At 36.8% G+C, this 21,579-nt stretch overlaps 1 protein-coding gene across 20 annotated transcripts in view; it reads left to right on the forward strand.

Annotated features, from left to right (window-relative positions):
- Positions 1 to 21,579, forward strand: part of TMEM232 (transmembrane protein 232) — a 246,090-nt gene that overhangs the window by 68,958 nt on the left and 155,553 nt on the right. The gene's annotated exons all lie outside the window — the stretch shown is intronic.

Genomic DNA, 21,579 nt, shown 5'->3' on the forward strand with positions numbered 1-21,579 from the left:
CTATATATTATTATAGTATATTGTATAGATGACTCTAACTTCCATTAAATTATGAGACAATTGAGACTGAATCATGTCTGAAGTATATTTGTATTAATCCAGCATCTAGAACATAGCAGTATCTAGCACATAATAGTTAACTATATGGGTAGTTAATAATAGTGGATTCATTATGTAATTAAATCACCGAATTTCAAATATAATTGTAAGATTTTAAAAGTATGGAAGGAGGCAGCATATAGTTTCTTTCTTCAGAACCATAATTCAGGGGATATAGCTCAGTGGTAGAGCATTTGACTGCAGAAACTTAAATCACTGGTTTGGCATAAATTATGTGTAAATATAACTTTAAATAGTAAGAACTTAGTAGGAGATACTAATCTCAGTTTTTAAAAAACTTGCTTGATATTTTGAAATAACTTTTAATACACTTTTGGTTTATACAATAACTTGGAACCTGTCATTTCTGAGTGTAATTTGCTTGTCCTTCCTTTTCCCACTTTATAGGAAGATTATTTTTCATTTGTTTCAATTTTTTTAAGATTGTTAATTTTGAATAGATTCTTAGTCTTTAGTATACAAATCAGTATATATATTTCTTCCATTTTTATAGTATTGATAAAGTGAAAAGGCATTCACCTCTTTTGCTGTTCACACTGTTAAGGATTCAAAATGACCAGAAATCTTCCTCAATATATGATTTTAAAACTGCCACTGAACAGATTTGTCTACAAATTTTAGGTTTTCAATTTTTTTTTCTCTAGCTATGTAGAATTATTTATTTCTGTTTTCTTTAACTGTTCTCTTCAGTGATGAGTCCAGTAGACATTTCTCCATGGGGAGGATATCTATTCCCATCAGCCTCTTGGCTTCCTGCTGGCCATGACCCCTGACCACTGGCATAATCTCACGATGACGGGTTGTGTTTTTTTGTGGATACTCAAAATTTTTTTCCTCCTTAGTCTGATTTTTTTTTTCTCTAGCCAGTTGATGATTTCATTGCATTCACTGCTAATTGCTGATCTTCTTTGAAGTTTCTCATCTTCTCCTGAATAATTTATTTTAATGGTACAGATACAGAATTTGGGTGAGTTCTTGGAAGAGATTTTTGTCTTTCTGCTTATCACCTATAGGTTTATATTGTTTGGCTTCCTAGACAACACACCCCAAATTGTCCTAGCTCAAATGTTATACTCTTTCCCTATAATTGTTTCTCTGTCGACAGCAGACCTATTGAGAATTTCACTGACATTTATGTGAGTTTTCTTCCTTGCAAGCAATGCACACATTATAGAAATCTATCTGTGAGCTTGAACTTGTCAAACATATATTCATCCTTGGTCATTGTTTTCTCATCTTTGTAAATCTGAATGAGCATACTTCTTTCTGCTTGATGTGAAATCAGTACCAAAGAAAAAGCAGGGCATCTAAAAAACAGCAAATTCTGAATATTTTCATATGTGACCATAGGTGAGATAGCCATCTGGATTCATAAATGATATTTCATTCAGGTTGATACTTTTGTTTAATTTCTGGTAATTGATTAAATCTTATAGGAGTTTCTGAATCTCATTGAACCAACCAACAATTTATAGATCACAGAGTGTTTCCTACAGATCACATGGTATCATTATTTTGTTCTTTAACTGGTATTATAATAGAGCAGTAGAGAGCTCTAATAAACTGAATTCTGGTTGGAGTTGACCTTTGTATATTCACAAATGATGCTGACGCAATGGATGGTTCTTTTGCTTTCATTTTTGTCCTTTTTATGCTTATACTTAAAGTCAGCAATGAGATAAATAACCAGTATTTTGTCAATATTTTCTCAATCCAAGTGGACAAATAGATGTTTCTGGTTGTACAATATATTTAAAGATTTGATCTGCAATAAAGAGGATACACGTATCAAAATTGCCTCCCCTACAATCAAAAGTCTATGACATCAAACTTATTGTACAAGCCAAAGATAGTATAAGTAAGATTTGTCTCATTAATGATTCTGAATAATTTGAAGTCCTCAATACTTACAGCATCTTTGTGGTTTCTTGTGGGAAATGTTTGAAGTACGTTGATTATCTGATGACTGTTTTGTTAAAGACATGTTGTCAAGAATGAGAAAATTTTCTCCATCTTTGTCAGAATCAAAGAACGTATAACCTCTGGACATAAATTTTTAGTCTCCTCTTCATGTTCATACTGGATTTTTGGCTTTCCTGTATCAGTCATTACCATGGAAAAACATTACTTAACATGACTGTACAAATGCCTAGTTGAATATTTTAACTGTCAAATAATAGGTTTTAAAAACTGTTGATGTGATTCATTATAACTTGATTCTTGTAGCATCCCTGATTGATTTTTCCACATGGGGAAAATGATTTTGTCTTGGTTGCCCTGTGTGCATGATCATTGATAATGATCACCAGTTTTACAAGATCACGGAAAAGAGCTCCAAAAGTAGTATCATCTGTGCGGGTGTTGTCAACATGATTATGGGGGAAGATAAGTTTGTCTTTTTGGAAGATGATTTAAAGAACTTGGAGCTGTTGCTGTATTTAATTGAAAATGATTTTTTCTCATAATTTTATCCTTCAAGTAAGTGAATTTTTAGTTTAGAGTGAGAGAACCAGTCTGAAGTCACACAGATTTGTATTTCAATTCTACAACTTATATCTTGGAATCCTAGGTCAAATTATTTAATTTTCCTGACTTATTTCTTTACCTGATAATTATTAAAAGACTGCCATTCAAATCATAGGACTTTTTGTGAGAAAAAGCCATGGAAGCATATAAACACCTGGCATAGCACCTCACGCATAGTAAAGGTCTAATAAATGTTAATAGATGTTATGGTTGTTAATGTGGTTGTTAATGTTGTTATAATGAGAAAATGTCAGTGAGGAAGGATTTTTTTTTTCCTAACATTTATTACTATGTACACCTTATATCCTGGGGATCCTATTTTATTTATATATAAAGATATAAATGATAGTGAAAAATATTTTCTAAATGGTATATAAATATATAAATAGTCTTTTTATGAATGAGTCAAATAGTGTTCTTATGGACTATTTTTATATAAAGGCTTTAATATGAAAAAACACTTAAAATCATACTTTTGTGATGGCAGTGTTATGGAAAGCTAAAGTAATAATTTTCGTGAAGATAATTTCCTGGTGATTTGATCTGATATGGGAGCAGAACTTAAAGAATCTAGAAAAATGGATGACTACTCAGCATGTTCCGTTTTCATTTTGAGATTTTGTATCAAACAAGCTTTTCACAGAGTCAGACATCTATTAATTCTAGAGTGAGGTCTCTGGCCAGTCACTAAAGTGCTGCCTTTTAGTGTTTTTTGATTGAACAGAAATTTCTATGTATGCTTATAAATACCAATTTTGTATTTAACATTTGCTTCTATGGACTTAATTGTGTCCCCCAAAATTCATTTGTTAAAACTATAACCTTCCATGTAACTGTATTTGGAGATGAGGTAATGATGGTAGGACTTGACATGTCTGAATTAGTAGTGTCCTTATACGAAAAGACACTAGAGATCTCACTGTCTCCTAAGTGAGGACACAGTGAGACAGCAGCCATCTAAAAGCCAGGAAAAGAGCCCACACCATAAATAGAATCCACTGGCAACTTGATCTTGGAAATCCTAGCCTCAGAACTGTGAGAAAATACCTAAGTTTCTTATGTTTAAGACTCTTAGTCCATGGTATTTTGTTAATGCAGCCCAAGAAGACTAATATGCCTCCCCATGGGTATTGTGGTATAGGAAGGTCTGCATGTGCTCAAATGCCAAAACAAAAAGTTTTGTAGCATGGTCTCTATTTTTTACTTATTTTAATTTCTTAAAAATATTTAATTTATTTATTCATGGGAGACACAGAGAGAGGCAGAGACACAGGCAGAGGGAGAAGCAGGCTCCCTGCGGGGAGCCCGATTCAGGACTTGATCCCGGGACCTTGGGGTCACACCCTGAGCTGAAGGCAGATGGTCAAGTGCTGAGCCACCCAGGCACCCATTATTTTCATTTGTTTATTTACTTAACTCTCTTTCTACTTATTTATAAATTTTTAATTCCAATTAGTTAACATACTGTTATATTAGTTTCAGGTGTGAGATACATTGGTAGCATAGTCTCTAGATGAGACAATTTTGAGCTGGAAAAACATGACGGGGGGACGCCTGAGTGGCTCAGCAGTTGAGAGTCTGCCTTCGGCTCAGGGTGTGATCCCAGAGTCCTGGAATCGAGTCCCACATTGGGCTCCCCACAGGGAGCTGCTTCTCCCTCTGCCTGTGTGTCTCTGCCTCTCTCTGTGTCTCCCATGAATAAATAAATAAAATCTTAAAAAAAAAAAGAAAAACATGAGGGAAGATGATAAAAATGTATTTAAATGCACCGAATTTTTGCTTGATCTCTTGAAATTCCAATTTTGAGAAACATTTTGCTTGATGGGTCATAAAGGATGATAATAGTTAACATTTATTGAGTTCTTACTATATGTCAGGCACTAGTCTAGGCTAATTCATTAACCATTGCAACAAGAGTATGCCTAGATACTGATATTATCCTCTTTCAAAGACAAGAAAACTGATGTACTAGGAGTTTATTTGTCCAGGAAAATATAGTTAGTAAACAGTACATCTGAGACAACCTAGGCAGCTGACGTCAGAGTCTATACCAACTATCTCCCTATGCTGAACTAACTAGATTAGTTGACCTACTGAATGAAAATAAAAAAAAATTACCTATTTGCATTTTGAAGAATGCAAAAAAGATGACTCTGAGAAATTCTGACCGTCATTATCCTATAGCACTGTTTGTAAAAGCATTTTCATACACTTTGTATCACATGCAATCCTTATTTGTAATGTAAATTCTTGGGCCTTGTTCTAGAATTTTGGTTCAAAAATCCTAAAAGTGGAGTGTAGGAATCTGTGTTATTAAGCCTAGAAAAGACCTAGCCTATAAATTTAGCTGTTAAGCAAGCTGGTAAAATGCTGTTCTAATCCTAGAGGAAAATACCTTTCTCACTTGTTCTTGCAGACCTTTACGCATCCAATCAGAGAGCATTTATCTATAGCTTTACAAAGAGGGAAACATAGTTTGTGTTGTACACCATATTTGAAATGCCATCTTCTATGCTCCTACATTGTTTTTCAGAATGTTAGAATGATGGGCTTTTAAGCAAGTCTTGATTATCTGGAATCTGTGTTATGAAATTAACTCCTGAAAATGGGATTTTCTGTGAGCAAGCTCCAGCGGCTGATTTAGTGTGCCTTGTACAGGAAATGTGTAGAGAGTGATAGAATCAGTTATATCATAGAATAGTAAAAATCTTGTTGATCATATTGTCTTCATCCAAAGCACAAATCCCTCCTAGACCCACTGGTGAATAGTCCACAGTCACATTCTGCTTAAAAGCCAACAGGGGTATGAAACTCCCTCTCTCCTAATTAGGTCATTCTACTTTTAAACACTATGAAAGATTCTTCCTTATATTAAAATGAAATCTATTTTTCTAACTTTGTTTTAAGTTTTCTCTTCTAGAGACAATAAGAAAAGAAAAACTTCTTCTGTTTCCCACATGCAAGCCCTTCAAATATTCGATGACAATTACATTGGTTCTCTCTCTCCACCTCTGTACTTTGCCGTCATCTCCCGTCTCTGCTTAGTGACAAGCTCCTGTGCTAACTTCTCCTAATACATGAAAAACATATTTTCAGTGTGGTTTATAATTAGCTTCTTAAGATTGCTGGAAGGCTGTAATGTTGTTAAACTTTGAATTGGTAATAATTTGATCCCGCGTTATAATATGACGTGAAGACACATGAGACCTAAGTATTTTTTCGTTCATTGTGGTCTCTGAATGAGAAGAGTAAATAGGACATTCTTCCTTTTTCTTTCTTTTGTTGAGAATTACTTTCTTAACCTGGTTCTGCAATGATTTAGTGAATGAAATATACACCACAGTTGTAAAATAATGAATGCTACATTTTCATTCATTTTATCTTAGGAAAAAAACATTAGCACAGAGCAATAACTCCTTTTTAAAAAGCAAATGCAAGTCAATTGAAATCTTAGAACCAATTTAAACATTTAATGGGACCCTATTAAATCTTCAATATACCTTTTATCTTGGTGAAGGTTATTCAGAAAAATATTCAGTAACGAGATTGTGTTTAGTATTACATGGGGAATATTTAACTCCTTTAAAAATCCACATTCATGTTAGTGATAAAATTCAAGCAATCCTCATAATTCACAATTCTTTGTGTTGGCAAATCTAGAAGTATAGTATCCCTGAGTGTTTTATATATATATATTTTTCTATTTATATAAATCATATATATTATTTATAAATTATATATTATTATTTTATATAATTTATTATTTTATATAATAATATATATATATAAATGTGGAAGTTAACCAAATGTATCTATTTGTCATTTTCTTTTTTAAAAAAATTATTTTATTGTGGGAGGAGCACATTACATGAAATCTACCTTCTTAAAAGCCTAAGTGTATAATACATCACTGTTGACAGTGGGTACAGTTGTGCAATAGATTTCTAAAGCTTATTCATCTTACTTGATTGAAACTTTGTGTTCATTGGTTGGTGACTCAACTTTCTCCTCTCCTTCATTTTCTGGAAACCACACTCTGATTATACTCTTTGATTTTATGAATATGACTACGTTAGCTACCTCATATGGGTGAGGCTGTGCAGCATCTGTCTTTCTGTGGCTGTCCTACTTCTCTCAGCATGATGTCTTCAAGGTTCATCCGTGGTGCTGCATATGACCAAATCAGCTTCATTTTTAAGGCTTAGCAGTATTCTGTTGTGGATGCACACTGCATTTTCTTCATCCACTGGCTCTATTGTAATTTTAGTTATAAGATTACAAAAGTGATTTAAAAACTTTTTGCAATAATCCTCTTTTAGCTATTCCAGGACAGATTCTATTACTTCTTACTACCCAATGTAGGATGTGTATTTGGAGATTTATTGTTGGCCTATTCTCAGGTATGCTATCTCTAGGTTTAGTCTGTATCTTTTAGAAAACACAGTTGTATTTTTAAAATGAAGAAGAATTCAGAAATCATCAATCTATAAAATCTACATGCCCTGCCTTCTTTTGGATGTACTTGTAGGTCTATAACTCACCTTGCTTGGTATATCATTCTTTATTTCTTTCTGTTGTCTTTTTAAATCAAATATAATTTTCAAAAGAGATACCACCTCACAATTTCTCTAAAAGCCCTATGCAGCTGAAATAATCTGTCAGCTTGTTCATGTAGGTGGCATGTGCCACTTAATGCAGCCAAATATCACTCACTGAAAATTAATTAAACCCTACCCTGAAAAAATTATCAATTCTGTCAACCTTCTGAGACAAAAAAAAAAAAAAAAAAAAGCAGAATATTTGGTTGATGCCATGATGCTGAAAACATAAAATGTACCTGTTTGGTTTTTATTTGTATAGAATACAGAGAATAAATGGATAATCAGTTGTTCTTAAGGAACAAATAGATAGCCCAGTCCAACTGAATAAGGATTTTAGATATTTTTTCTCTCTGCCCCTCATATTTCTATGTGCTACCTGCTGTGAACATATGAGATAAACATGTGGAAACAGAAAAGCCAATTTACTCACTTTTACAAGCTTTAACATGAAACCTTTAATCTTCTGTAATACCTCAACTCCTTGCTTAAATGCAACCTCATATTTCTCTGAACTTGTTTTGTGTCTATGCGATGGACTTAACCAAATTGTAGCTTGCGCTTTTAATAATTGTTTTATATCTCTTTGTTAATTAGGAGTAGAGTTTGGCTACGTGTAGTAAAAAAAGTACATTAGGTTAAACAAAATGAAAATTCATTTCTCTCCCACATAAAATATACCCAGAAATAGGCTGTCTAAGGTTGGTTTTGGGGGCTTAAGAGGTTCTCAGGGAAGCAGGTCCATTTTCTTTTACTATTCTGAAGGTGCAGAAGGAAAGAATAATCATTTTCTGCTGAATCTTCTTAATAGAAAGTACACATAGCATTATTGCTGTAAATCCATTGGCTTAAATGTAATCATATGGCCACATCTAAGGAGAATTTGTTTTGTTTTTTAAGTATCAATCAGCCAAGCCTAAAGTAGTGTTTCATATTACTAAAAGGAAGAAAGGGAGAATGGATATTGTGAAGTAACTTACAATCTGTACAAAGCTTATTTTACCAAATTTTGTTCTCTCTTGGTCAGGGAATATGTTTTAGCTTTTATTGCTCCACCCTACATTACCTAATGCATTGCCTTGTTCAGAGTAACCTCTCAATAAACAAGCGTCAAATACATGAATGGATGAAGGAAAGGAAATGGATGCTGTACTGAGATTTGATGAGATGATATTTCCAATTTAAAATGGTCATTAAATATCATCTTTATACATTGCATGTATAAGTACTCTATTTATTCTCATTTTTTTTCCAAAAATGTTTAGCATAAGTTCTGTTCAATTCACAAGAGAAGAGTTGTCCATTTGTTTGCTCATTACAATGTGAATGTGCATTATGTGTATCATTCTATATTAATGACTCATGGAGCATCAAAGTCACTTAAGAACAACTTTGGATAAACATGGCTATGATGTGGTTATGGAAAGTGGGCTCAAACTGTAGCTTGAAGGGTCTATTTTGTTTAAATCTGAATTTGTTGAAAGGAAGAAGATGCTGGTGGGGGAAGTAAGGATGGTGAGTGCTAAATAAACATGAAAAGTTAAGAAGCCATTATGGAAATGAGCTGATCAGAAATGGATCCTTGGGGAAAAAAGAAAAAAGAAATGGATCCTTCGTCCTGGAACCTAAGTTTGATATATACAATACTAAATGCATTGGGTTTCAGGATGAGTCTATATTTCTCTTTAAATATTGGACGTTTTTGGTAGCACTTGACAAAACTTGAATGTTAGGAAAATTCATTTGGACATCAGAATATCTAGACTTGCTAAGTAAATACATTCTACTCCTGTCTTGAACATTGGACTTCTATCAGTTCTTTGGAGGCAGGGCTTGTTGTGATGATTATGGATTGCTACTTCAAAAATATCATCAATTTATCTGCACAAAAGTCTTCAATTTCCTGATGAGCACAGGTTTATTTGCAGAGAAACTAATGACATTTAATTTTCAGGGCTTTTCACCACATAGGACTCTTCTAATATCCTACGAAGAACAGTAAGAATATCTCTTCTTAGAAAAATGTCTTTTTTAGAATTGGCAAAAATAAAAAGTTTTTATAGTTTTTGAAAAAGAAGGCTTCAAGATTATATGCATTTTACCTCTTATAAAATCTAAATCTGCCTCGTAGGTTGAAGTAACTTAAATACTAGCAACTCATAACCACCCTGCATATTAATATTAACATTTACATCCAGTAAATATTCTATCAAGTTTATGTCTATTGAATTAAATTTAGTATCTGCCAGCCTCTTAGGTAACTGAGAAAAACTATTCAATGTGTTGAGGATAATTATAGTTAGCAAAAACAATTGTAAATAGAGTTGAAGAATAATTAAAGTTATTATTAAATTATTTTTGAATGATAATGAATATATCTTTTCCTCTTGAATGCATCAGTGTGGTTGCTAGTCCCAAATCTTGTCATTACAAAATGATTTGTTCTGGGTATCCTCACAACTAGCTTTTAGGGAAAAGTAATAAAAAGTATATTAATACAGAAGAATATACTGAGCAGCTTTTTTTAAAAATTTTTATACAACTTTTATTTTCAATTATAATTTGGAAGAGCTCTTGACTTGTTGCCACAGGCCAGTGTTATCTTTATATAACTGCATGCATGTACATATCTAGCGTTGCATGTATGATTAGAATGTGCTGGGCAAATTAAACTCATAATTTAGGAAAAATTTTGGGAATAATTTCGATAAATCAAAATGCGTTCTCTCCCAATTCCTAAACTTGGCGATGAGAGTATTAAAAATAGACCACTCTCTCTTATGAATGCATGGACATGTACAAATCTTAAGTAAAATGCTAACAGGCCAAATCCAGCAGTGTGTTAAAGGAATAATATACTATATTTATACTGTTCATTCTAAGAACCAAAAGAGAGATCAATATTACAAAATTTAAATCTCTTCTTACTAAGTGGAAACAGCATGAAATCTCTTTTAACCAGCAGACCAGGGCACAGCTAGTTAAAACTCACCACACTCTGGCTGAGGTCCAAATGCTCCCCACTGCAGGCAAGCAGAAACTCTGCAAAGGACTGACCAAAACAGAGCAGCAGAGTACACACAGCACACACCAGAGACACTTCCTGAAGCACCAGACCCTGGACAGTGTATGACCTCTTCTCCATAAAGCCATTAATCAGGAGCAGGAAACATAACAGGCTTTCCTAACACACAGAAGAAGACACAGACCTAGACAAAATGCAGTATATGTTGACTAACTGGAATTTAAATAAAAACTTAAAAAAATAAAAAGAATGTTTTGGATGTAAACAAAATCTTGGTATACATTTAAATGTGTGTGTGTGAAAGAAAGAGGATAGTGAAATTGGATGTGAGGACGTATATGGGAATATGATGTCTATCCTGGCATTTGATAAAGTGGGAAAGAATGGATTATCAATGATTTTTGTCTTGACAATTAGTTATATATTTGATTTTTTAACAGTTAAGTACCATGCATTATAACCACACAGTAAATTTTTAAAAATAATTTCCATATGAATTAAAACCTTTAAAATAACTAGAAGAAAATATGGCATAGTACCTTTACAAGTTACGCAGGAAAGGGTTTCATGAACAAAAGAGAAAAATAAAAAATCATGAAAGACATGATTGGAAGATAACTACAGAAAAATGTAAGATCCATGCAGGAAAAAATGAGAGTTAAAATACATGTGAAAGTTGAAAACTATTGTACGCACACATATATGAAATGGTATAATAATGATAAACGGCCGTATCACTGGCATTACTATCTCCAGCCTCAGCTCTCGGTGTGGCTTCAGAACTTATCAGGTGGCCACAGGTGGACCAGGACTAAACCTGCATCTGACCTGCCTTTCTTTCTCTCCACTGGCCCCTCGGCCCTTACGTGTCACAGGTTCGGCTCCAAGTCTATAGCGTGGAACTCCAGATAGTTTCCCAAAGCTACAACCTTTCTCTGAGAAGAGTCCAGTGTGAAAAGAGGTGTTCAAATCTCTAGGATGCAGCAGGATCCTTTGCTCTTTCTTCTTTATATTAGAACTTCATCGGGGGAGGGGGCGGGAGAGAGTTAGGACAGTTGCCAGGCAGCTGGCCCTGGACTGGGTGTCAGAGACCGTGGGGACGGGATGAGGAAGGGCTACAGGCACTAGTCTTTCCCTTTGGCTGAGCTGCCATTGGCGCCCTTGGGGGCAGAAGACAGTAGTTTCAGTTGAGAATGTGTCAGAAGAGCTGAAAACTGTTAAGTATGAGGTGAAGGAAGAAGAGTCTCTGTGGTCAAACACTTCTTGGATAGGATCTGTGTTTTGGGATCTAAGATTACCTTAGACCCAATAAATATGGAAAAGTGAACCATTTTCTTCTCTGTCACTCCTGCCTGAGCAATTAAAACTTAATCTGTATTGATTGTAGACAATAGTCATTGATTATAGAAGCAAGACCTCATTTTCTAAGTTTACATGAGGATCATCATAAAGCACAAATAACCAGGATAAAGGGTTGCCATTATTTTGGAAAGTTAAGTGTTGCTACGCTTTTCCGGAAGTTTTGCTCTCATCCTACAAGTGAATCTTAATCTAGCTCTGTACACGTTTAGAGGATTCCTAACATCTCATTCTGTTTATTCTCTATTTTGATTGCTACTATTCCTCTGTTTGGGGGGCAGGCTAAAACAACACACTGGACTTTCCACTCAAAAGCCTTTGACCACGTAAAAGCCTTTACTTATTCAAATAAAGGAGCTGAAAATCCCATAGGAACATTCCTCACATTTTTGAGGCATAAATACAAAGATATATCACATTTGAGCCAAAGGTCTCGAATCTGTCTGTGGCTGAACCTAGTGAAAAAAGGACTAGAAATCATGTGAGATTTTAAGAAAGCATTAGTCATATTAAGGTCTATTACAATATGCCATTTTAGAAATCAATTTTTATAATACCTTTTTATAATATCTTAGCAGAGAAGAAAAAGAATAAGATACATGTTGGCTTTCTATTCAAATTAATTTAGAGGCTAATGTATATATGCTAATGAAAATAACTCAATTAGATACTTGTGACTTCCTTTGTTATACCAGCCAGAATTATATTAAGATCCTCCAGAGCACTTCTGATATTTTCTTTTTCTTTCTTTCTTTTTCTTTTTTTTTTTTTTTTTTTTTTTTGTATTTAACTTGGTCCAGAGATGCTCTTTACCCTTCACACCTATCAAAAGTAACCTGATAATATGTTCAGGGGTACAGAAGTCTCTCATCTAATACAGTATTCCTCTGTTTGACCCAGATGTTTCCTACTGTTTTGAGTGAACAGTTACTTCAAATTTTTTAAAGATTTTGTTTATTTATTTGAGAGACAGGAAGAGAGAGAGAGAGCAAGAGAGAGAGAGCAAGTACACGGGCTGGGGGAGAGGCAGAGGCAGAGGGAGAAGCAGATTCCCTCCCTCCCCAGTGGGAGCCCTGCATGGAGGAGCCTGACAAAGCTTGATCCCCAGACCCTGCGATCATGACCTGATGGAAAGTCAGACATTTTGGGGCACCTGGGGGGCTCAGTGGTTGAATATCTGCCTTAGGCTTAGGGTGTGACCCCAGAGTCCCAGGATAGTATCCCACATCGGGGTCCCCGCAGGGGGTCTGCTTCTCTCTCTGCCTGTGTCTCTGCCTCTCTCTCTCTGTGTCTCTCACAATAACTAAACTTAAAAATCTTAAAAACAGAAAACACAGTCCCAGACGTTTAACCAACTGAGCCACCCAGGCACCCCAACAGTTGTTTTAATTTCTAAAGGCTTTCTTAGTAGTACTTACAGGAAGGAAAAATAGAAGTCCCCCAAATAGGGTGAAGGTTGAGAAATTTAGTAAGAAGAGGAGGGAAAACAGCACCAAACTGGCTCGGTTGTAGATGAATACATGTGCTATACGTGCACTGGACTAGACTTGGTGTCAGAAATTTGGAGTGTCGGAAGTTTAGGATGAGTCTCAGCTCAGCTGTCATGTTCTGCATAATCTTAGGCAGCTTGTTATATCTTTCAGAATCTTAGTTTCTTCAAGATTATGGATCTCAAAAGAAATGTTGCATGTACCGTGCTTGTAAAAGTAATTATTCCTTTTTCCTAATTTCCAAAAGAATCTTTGTTATTTTGTTTTCCTTTTTCTTTGTTACCCCTTGGATACAAAAACCTGTGAGTATTAATTATTTCCCTAGAGACAGTCCAAAAATCTTGGTGGCATTATTTAGTTTAATGAAATTTAAAAGAAGTCCAAAAATCAGACGTCTGATATTTATTTTTATTTTTTAATTATTTTTTTATTGGAGTTCAATTTGCCAATATATAGTATATCACTCAGTGCCCATCCCATTACCCAGTCACCCCTACCCCCCGCCCACCTCCCCTCCCATGACCCCTTGTTTGTTTCCCAGAGTTAGGAGTCTCTCATGTTCTGTCTCCCTCTCAGATATTTCCCACTCATTTTCTCTCCTTTCCCCTTTATTCCCTTTCACTATTTTTTATATTCCCCAAATGAATGAGACCATATGTTTGTCCTACTCTGATTGACTTAACTTCACTCAGCATAATACCCTCCAGTTCCATCCACGTCGAAGCAAATGGTGGGTATTTGTCATTTCTAATGGCTGAGGAATATTCCATTGTATACATAAACCACATCTTTATCCATTCATCTTTCGATGGACACCGAGGCTCCTTCCACAGCTTGGCTATTGTGGCCATTGCTGCTAGAAACATCGGGGTGCAGGTGTCCCGGTGTTTCATTGCATTTGTATCTTTGGGGTAAATCCCCAACAGTGCAATTGCTGGGTCGTAGGGCAGGTCTATTTTTAACTCTTTGAGGAACCTCCACACAGTTTTCCAGAGTGGCTGCACCAGTTCACTTTCCCACCAACAGTGTAAGAGGGTTCCCTTTTCTCCGCATCCTCTCCAACACTTGTTTCCTGTCGTGTTAATTTTCCCCGTTCTCACTGGGGTGAGGTGGGATCTCATTGTGGTTTTGATGTGTATTTCCCTGACGGCCAGTGATGCGGAGCATTTTCTCATGTGCTTGTTGGCCATGTCTATGTCTTCCTCTGTGAGATTTCTCTTCATGTCTTTTGCCCATTTCATGATTGCATTGTACAAACAATGCTGTTGAGTTTAATAAGTTCTTTATAGATCTTGGATACTAGCCCTTTATCTGATAGGTCATTTGCAAATATCTTCTCCCATTCTGTAGGTTGTCCCTTACTTTTGTTGACTGTTTCTTTTGCTGTGTAGAAGCTTTTATCTTGATTAAGTCCCAATAGTTCATTTTTGCTTTTGTTTCCCTTGCCTTCATTGGTGGATCTTGCAAGAAGTTGCTGTGGCCAAGTTCAAAAAGGGTGTTGCCTGTGTTCTCCTCTAGGAGTTTGATGGCTTCTTATCTCACATTTAGATCTTTCATCCATTTTGAGTTGATCTTTGTGTCTGGGGTAAGAGAGTGGTCAGTTTCATTCTTCTGCATGTGGCTGTCCGATGTTCCCAGCACCATTTATTGAAGAGACTGTCCTTTTTCAAGTGGATGGTCTTTCTGGCTTTGTTGAATCTTAGTTGACCATAGAGTTGAGGGCTCATTTCATTTATTCTGTTCCATTGATCTCTGTGTCTGTTTTTGTGCCAGTACCACACTGTCTTGATGACCACAGCTTTGTAGTACAACCTGAAATCTGGCATTGTGATGCCCCCAGCTCTGGTTTTCTTTTTTAATATTCCCCTGGCTATTCGGGGTCTTTTCTGATTCCACACAAATCTTAAGATGATTTGTTCCAACTCTCTGAAGAAAGTTCATGGTGTTTTGATAGGGATTGCATTAAATGTGTAAGTTGCCCTGGGTAGTGATATTTCTTTAATTTATTTATAAGATTCACAGTTGTTCTTGAGAAGCAATGAACTGCTTTCTTCTTTGGTTCCCAGTTATAGCTCTAGAAGATAATTATTTTTAATACACAGATGTCCATACCTGACTATGGCAAAAAAAAATCATAAAAGTTAAGCAAGGCAAGTTCTATGCATTTCCTTAAATTTTTGTATTCACTGTGGCATCTGACTTGCCATCATGTTTCAGTTAACTGCTCCATGCCAATATAGGAATCAGTTGACTTTTGCTTTTTTGCTTTTTGTTTTCCATATTACCTCAACAAACACTGACTAAATTAGTAATACTTTGATTCTCTTCAGTAATTCTTTGATTCTCTTTGATTCTGTTGGGTATTTGCTTAATATGTGTAAGGATCAAATATGATGATATATACAAAATAACTCTATCAATATTTAATATGTATATAGACATAGATAATTATTACTATAGTAGAATTCTGAAAATAAAGAGTACCCTAGAATTCCTGTTTATTCTACTAGTCATCCAAAATATACCCCCCTCTAATGTCTGTCATTATTTCTTATGAAATTCAAGAGTCTGTAAGACAACTCTCACTGAAATCACCTATGAGCTTGAGTATCCCCAAGATAACCCTCAGGTTTGCTGATTTGTTAGAAGAGCTACCTGAACTCAACAAAGCCGTTTTACTCATGGTTATAGTTTATTACACTAAAAGGATAAAGATCAAAGTTAGCCAAGGAAAAGGTGAATAAAGCAGAGTCGAGGACAGGTGCACAGTCTATTGTCCTTTCCCAGTGGAATGGGGCAGAGATCATTTACTTCTCCCTGCAAAGACATATGACAGTTTGCAGAGAGTATTGCCAACTATGCAAGGTCATCAAGTTTTAGTATTGAGAATTTTTATTGGGGTTCATTCACGTTACACATGGTAGACCCCAGTCTCTGGTCCTTCCAGAGGCCAAATTGATGCCATGGACTAAGGATACCAGGTAAACAAAGACATTCTTGTCAGACAGGACATTCTGATGCCTCCGCATCACCTCCCAGAAAGCAAGGGCGAAGGCCAGTGCCCCCCTTGGACATTGTTGACTCTTTACTGTACGACTCTTGAGTCTTGTGGTCATCACTTTGCTTCTAGGCTGCTGCAAAAACTGAAAGTCTCTCCCTGTTTCCCTTGTACTCCCTAAAATCCATTTTCCATAAAGAAGCCAGAAAGATTGTTAACATAAAGCAGGTCAGTTCCCTTCCTTGTTTAAAATGCTGTGTTAACTTTTCATTGCACGAAGCATAAATTCCAAACTCCTTTTCATGCCTACAAATTGGCTGTAATAATTCAGTGTGTGCCTCTGTGCTCACAGATGCTGCAATTCCCCCAGCTTCTTGGATGAATAACTTTTTAAAAATCCATCATATCTTACCTTGGATACTATGTCTTCAGGTGGCCTTTCTCTCATTGTGTCTGTAGTGGCTTTCTTCTCTAGTTGTTGTCGCACACATTACCACCTTCTATTATTTCCCTAACACTCATTATGAATTGATACTACACTATTTACTTTTTTAGTATCTGTCATTTTCTACTAGAATAAAGTGTCCTGGGAGCAGTAACGTCGTCTTTTTTTTCGGCACAGTGGAACAGCTGTTGGCGCATAGCATTGACTCAGTAAATATTTGTTAAATGGCTGGCTTGCTGACTGGTTCTTGTCCATTGGTTTCTTGGCATGGATCTAGTTCCTTTCCTTTATGTAACATTTCACAAAGACTATGTTTTAAACAACATCTTACACTCAGGTTACCTTTTAGTGGTACATTTGATTCTGCCAAATTATATTTGTCAAAATTGTAAAGGCCATATTCATTTATACTCATTCATGTTACACATTCACTGAATTTTTGGAGCCTAAATATCTAGACTGGCAATTAAAGGCTTCTATGGAGTTCAAATACTAAAATAAAGCATTGCTGCAAAGAAAGGATCATGATATGGGTTTTCAAACAGCATAGTTTCTTGTTTCTTTTTTCTTTTATTATTTTTTAAGATTTTATTTATTTATTTATGAGAGACCCAGGCAGAGGGAGAAGCAGGCTTCCTGTGGGGAGCCCGACGTGGGACTCGATCCCAGGACCTCGGGGTCACACCCTGAGCTGAAGGCGGATGCTCAACCGCTGAGTCCCCTAGGGGTCCCCCAAACAGCAGACTTTCTTAATAAGTTTTCAAGATTTATTAAGAATTTTGTTTTGGTTTGTTTTGCTATTTCCTAGGGTGCTGTCTGCTTAGCTGCAGGCAGACACATTTTCTCTCAGGATATTTAAAGTAACATCTTTGATAGCTGCCACAGGGTCACTCAAAGCAGAACAGAAGAGGGCCTTATTCTTTAGCTGGGTCCCCGGATGAGGAGTTTCAGAGCAGGAATGCTTCTTAGCAAGTGTCTAATATGCATGTCTTCTTAGCATGCATATTAGACTGCAGTCTGCCTTTTATGACAGTTGTAACACATTCCATATGTCTTTTTTTTTTTTTTTTGAAATTTTACTTATTTATTTGACAGAGCGGGAGAGAGAGAGAAAGCACAGGCACGGGGAGCGGGAGGTAGAGGGGAGGGGAGAAGCAGGCTCCTGAACAGAGAGCCCGACCTGGAGCTGCATCTCATGACCTTGGGATCATGACCTGAGCAGAAGGCTTAACAGACTGAGCCACCCAGGCCCCCCTTCATCTGTCTTAACAAGTTTTTTTTTTTCACTGTCAGTCAAGTGGATGCAGTAGATTTTCCCTACAAATATTATTTGTAAGCAGTAATTCACTGTAATCAACAGGTGAACAGCTCACTTTAAAAATCATCAATGGCATTTTAAGAGTTTAGTGAGTTTTGAGAACTCAGGTTACCAGAATATACCTTATGCATTAATCACCGGTCTTGTGGATTCTAAAAAAACCCCCAAATTTAGTTCAATTAGCCAACTATTACAGGCTTATAAAATATATTTGCCTATATATAACCAATAATAACCAATAATTTAAAATAACCAATAATTTAAAATAAATGAAGGTGGTTTATATGTACTTTGGTCAACCCTTCTTATTAATGTAGAGTTTGGGAGTCTATAAACAAATACATAGACAGGTTAAAATTCACAGTATGTTTTATTTATCATATTGTTATTCAAAGCTGCTTTTTTTATTCTTGAGGTTCACAACTCCAGAATTATTAATTTAAAAACTCAAAATTGTTTTGTTATATTGGTTTCAAGACTTACTTTTCTGATAGACTCACAAATTCATAATTTCACTTAAATTTTAGCTATGTTTTTACAATAAGCTATAGGCCTCTGAAAATTAGATCCTGCTCACACTCAATCATGCCACATTTTCCAAATATTATTTTTCTCCTTTCTCCCCAAACTGGCTTCTCTACAGTAGTGTCTTTTCTACAGCTGATTTCGTTATTATTTCAAGTTCCTTAGCTTAAAAAACGGTCTTTTCCTTTCCACTTCATGCTTTTCTCCTCCTCCATAGCTAAGAAATATTAGATCTTTTTCACACTGTCTTGTTTTTGTCCTTTACTTTCCAAGCTCCTGTTGCTCATCACAGTAAAGACCTAAAGTACCTGATAAAATTCCCTCATTGGTTTCCCAGTTTATTGCTTGAATACTATTTTGCTCAAATATCTATCACTCAACCTGACCCCCCTTTTATCTTTAGTTATTTTACCTTATCATTTTTTAAGTCATTCTGTGCCCAACTGGGGGTTCTAACTCACAACCTTGTTATCAAGAGTTGCATGTCCTACCGACTGAGCCAGCCAGGAGCTCCAACAAGTCCTTTTTCTTTTTTAAGTGAACTCTATGCCCAACTTGGGGCTTGAACTCACAACCCAAGAATTGCATACTCCGCTGACTGAGCCAGCCAGGTGCCCCTTATCCACCTCAATTTGAGATCCTCACTGTCATCCTCTACCTCCTCTCTCCTTATCGCTACCTCTCTATTGGGAGTCAGTGGCCCTTTGCCAAAGAAATGAGTAGGGCACAGTTCCTGTGATGCCCCAAAGCAGATAGGACTACTTCCAGGCCATGGTTGAGCAGGGCAGAAACCTGCTTATGGAATCACGTCTGCATCTGCAGATCTTAGGCCTGATACCCGGGGTGCAAGTGGGTATGGCCCCCACCACTCCCCTGAGCACGCTCCTGCCAGGTCCAGGGGTGGGTTCCTGGGTGAGAAGAGCTGCCTCTGGACCACGGTAGAGTGAGGCTGGAGTCAGGTCCCCAACGGGCAAGGGTCCTCCTGGCTCATACCTGCCAACAGGTATGCCCCCGGGGTCTGGGACTACCTTCTCAGTCTCGGGTTCCACTGGGTTTCCCAACCTCTTACTTGGATGCCAAGGTCCCGAGAAGGCACTTTTAGTTTTGGATGGCTGCCCAATGGTTGTTTCCACAAGGGGACGAGGGCTGGGGACTTCCCTTTCTATCATGTTGCTGACATCAGTTCATGCGTATGACTTCGAATACTGCAGCATGCCTGCTGTAATTTGTAGTTTTTATGGGGGAAAATTACATTTTCAAAAGAATGGGCCTCTCACCCGTAGCCTTGTATTTGCAGTTTATACCGTCTCTTTCAAAGTGTCATAGAAAGGATGAAAGATGCCGGAATTTAGGAAGCTGGACACTTGCCTTCCTCCTCCCACTTTTAAATGTGTACTTTCCCATGAGGGGGTAGAAGGGAAGAAAGGCACTTGTCTGAATGGGAAAGGCTGCACTGCGTGGGATAGGATTAGGCCCGCCGCCACCTGGCTCATCCCTCTTGGGCTGTGTGATGCTCGGGCCCTTCCCACCCAGGGGAAGGTCATCTGTCCCTTCCACTCTAATAGGATCTTCATGGCAGGACTGTGGTGAGGACGAGAATGAGGGCACGCAGCAGGAAGGCCCTCGTTGTCTGGTTATAATTCTAATAATAATAATTATTACTGGGTCATAAAAATCTATATGGAATTAGGAAAAGTTAAAGATTTTGATTTTTTCATGTTGTACTTATATGTTTATTCAAGAAGAGCACTGACGAGCTCCAGCGTCATATAGGCTATCAGCAGGATTTAGGGGACAATACAAGACAGAATTTAATGGACTCTGAAACCCTTCCATCTTCCCTCCTGAACCTTCTCTTCCTCTTGTTTTTCTCACACGTACTTGGTACTCTCATGTTGCTCTTTGGCTAACTTCAGTTCATATCCCCTTTGAGACCTGCCGTATTTTTTTATTCTCCACTTTTATCCCATTAGTACGTAAGTTAGAATTCTCTTTTCCCGAAGACTGTTGCCTGGTGATGTACCTCCTAGGTAAGAAGTAAGAAATAGTTAAGGTAAAGAGTAAAGAGGAACTTCTTCCTCCTTTCTGTATGGGAGAAGTGTATTTCAAGAGTGGACCTTTCTTAAATTTCTTAAGATTTTATTTATTTGAGATAAAGAGAGAGAGAGAGAGCAAGCCCTGGCACTTGAGCAAGTGGGCAGAGGGGCAAGAGGCAGAGAGAGAAGCAGGGAGCCCCACAGCTGGACAGGCCCTTGATCCCAGGACCCTGAGATCCTGACCTGAGCTGAGCGCAGACACTTAACTGTCTGAGCCAATGAGGTGCCCTATGAAGGATCCGGAGGAAGAGGAACAGCAAGACGAGATCGGAGAGGGAGCCAAGCCCTCAGAGACTCAATCACAGGAAACAAACTGAGGGCGGCTGGAGGGGAGGCGGGGGGGGGGGCACGGGGGACGGGGTCACTGGGGGTGGCATGTGATGTGCTGAGCACCGGCTCTTATAGAAGACTGATGAATCACCCACCTCTGCCTCTGAAACCAGTAATACGTTGTATGTTAATAATTAAATTTAAATAAAAATTTTAAAAACTGGACCTTGATAATTTATATAAATTACTAATTGGTGTATAAGTCTTAGAAGGAGGAGTGTCTTAGACTTTTAAAAATCTCCTCTGGATTCATTGTTCCCTTTTCCTCTATTTCAGTTGATTTATGTCTCTATTAACAAAAAAAATTCTTCCAGCGTATAATTATATCGGCAGTTTTTGTCTGCTTTTCACATTATTTTCAAGGCTTTCTTCTTGGTTCAAATGCCATAGTTTCATAGAGCTTGATCATTTTTATAAAAGGCAGTGATTTTTCTCCTGTTCTCTAATTCATTATAAAAATTCACCATGGTGGTCTAAGTGTTCATATTGCCTTGAAAAAATGCCTCTTTCCTTGAATCTCAAAGTTGTTTTTTTTTTTTTAAATACATAGTTCCTAATCTACCTGTCCAACTTTTAAATTTATGAGGTGCAGTATTAGTTAGTTGCAGATCTTTTCTCATGGCTGGAAATTTTAAGATAATCTGTGAATCTTTTAAAATGAAAGGAGTAAGAGCTGTGAAGAGTAAAACAAATTCCAAAGCTCAGAATTTCAGACTTTAAAATATCAGCAAAATCAAGTGTGTTTTTTT

The sequence above is a fragment of the Canis aureus genome, chromosome 2 (genome assembly GCF_053574225.1).
Source record: "Canis aureus isolate CA01 chromosome 2, VMU_Caureus_v.1.0, whole genome shotgun sequence".
In the NCBI taxonomy this organism is placed as follows: Eukaryota; Metazoa; Chordata; class Mammalia; order Carnivora; family Canidae; genus Canis; species Canis aureus.